We start from the raw sequence: 2062 nt of genomic DNA on the forward strand, positions 1-2062 counted from the left end.
TAGAGTAGTCTATCTATGTTTTATGTTACATGTGTATGTTGACTTATGGCCTTTTTCATATATAGTTTTCAAATAATTGTATAGTTGTATCTAGGGGTCTATACATGATTACTTCATGATCTCAGATGTTTTCAAATGAGTTTTTATACTTGATATATACATCTTTTGTTCGCTTCTAAAGTTTCAATTTTCATAGAACAATTTCTGAACACTAAAATGAGTTTATTTTAAAGTTTTGTAAATAGACGCTCCATATATTAATTAGTAACATTTTTCCTCAAGAGGATAGTACTTTTATAGAAGGATGTTACAATTACCAAACTTGTTATACCTATAAATAACTTTGAGCTAAAACCATTAATAATCTATATGATCCAATAAAATTAGTTTAAAGGGTTAGCAATTGAAGATCCACATACATATCTATCAAGATTTTATAGATTTGCGATGCCTTTAAGATGAATGGAGTATCAGATATTGTTATTAAGTTGAGGTCATTTCTGTTATCACTTCGAGACAGAGCAACAACATGGTTGGATTTGAGAGCTCTAACATAATTAATTTCATAACATGATAAACTTTGTCCTAAGCCTTTTTAATAAAGTACTTTCTACTAGACAAAACAACGAAGCTTAGGAATGACATTATTACCTTTGCTTAATGGGATGATGAGACATGATATGAAGCTTGAGAGAGATTAAAGGGTATGCAAAAACAGTGTTCACATTATGGTTTACCATATTGGTTACTTGTGTAGACTTTTTACAATAGATTGTGAGGGCAAATCAAAAGTAATTAGATTTTGCTGCCGGTGGTTCACCAATGGGAAAGAATATAGAAGAAGCTTTACAATTGATAGAAAGAATGACCTCAAGTAGCTTTTAGTGGTTTAGTAAAGGAATAACATCAAAGAAGCACTATGTGATTTATGAGGTAGATGAAATTACAATGGTAAATACAAAGTTGGATGCTTTGAAAAAAAGATTAGAGAAATTAGACATGAAGGTAATAAGTGTACACAATTGTGAGATGTGTGGACAAAGGTACAAGAGTTAGAATTTACCAAATCAGTCAATACCCTCAAGATCTCACCATTGAACAAGTACGTCTCTTGAATTACAACCCATGGGTAAAAGGGAATCCACACTTTAACACTTCTAATCCTGGTTGGAGAAATCACCCAACCTTTTCATAGAATAAGCAAGCTATAACCTCTAATTTGATATATAACTTTAGACCAACACCTTTAAAATTCCAACCAAGAAACCCGAACTAGAAGCTACTACATATAACACCTCAAGAATAAAAGTCTAACCTAAAGTCAACGATGGAAAACTTTATTTTAGCACAAAAATAGAAGGCTAATACACAAGACGAGATAATTAGACAATTAACTATAAAAGTCGATCAATTGGCTATTCATAACCAAATGTTAGAAGTTCAATTGAGTAAACAAGCTAGTGCATCGAGCTTAAGAGATATAAGGAAATTACCAAGTCAGCTGCATAATTCAAGAGAATAGTGCATGACAATAACAACCAAAAGTGGGAAATAATAAAAAGAATATATAGAGAATATGAATTCTAAAACAAGCATATTAAATTCTAGAGCATAAACAATATTATAAGAGAAAGACACTGGACAGGAAAAAAGATTTTTTAAGAGATGCTAAAATCAAAGAAAAAGTTAGAAAAATCAGCCCCATTGAAGAAATACACCATTCCATAACCTTTTACATAAAGGTTTCAGAAGGTCAAGTTAGATTAAAATTTGTAATTTTTTAGAAGTTTTCAAATGGATTTAGTTGAATGGACCCTTCACGAAGGCTATTACATATAAGCCAACATACAAAAAATTCCTTAAGGACATTCAGTCTAACAAGAGGATGTTGGAAGAATTTGAAACTATAGCACTTTTTGAAGAATTTAATGTTATCTTGCAAAATAAGTTGCCACCAAAACTAAAAGATCTAGGGAGTTTTTCTATTCCTTGTGTAGTTGGTAAAGAATCATTTGATAAAGTTTTATATGATCTAGAAGCCAATATAAGTCTAATGCCTTGT

At 30.8% G+C, this 2062-nt stretch overlaps 1 non-coding gene across 1 annotated transcript; it reads right to left on the reverse strand.

Annotated features, from left to right (window-relative positions):
* Window positions 1–628: 628 nt before the first annotated feature.
* On the reverse strand, window positions 629–735 carry LOC123196054. The gene has a single exon (XR_006497584.1). It is a non-coding gene; the product is annotated as a small nucleolar RNA R71 (small nucleolar RNA).
* Between the last annotated feature and the right edge of the window lie 1327 nt (window positions 736–2062).

This window comes from Mangifera indica, chromosome 1 (genome assembly GCF_011075055.1).
Source record: "Mangifera indica cultivar Alphonso chromosome 1, CATAS_Mindica_2.1, whole genome shotgun sequence".
Classification (NCBI taxonomy): domain Eukaryota; kingdom Viridiplantae; phylum Streptophyta; class Magnoliopsida; order Sapindales; family Anacardiaceae; genus Mangifera; species Mangifera indica.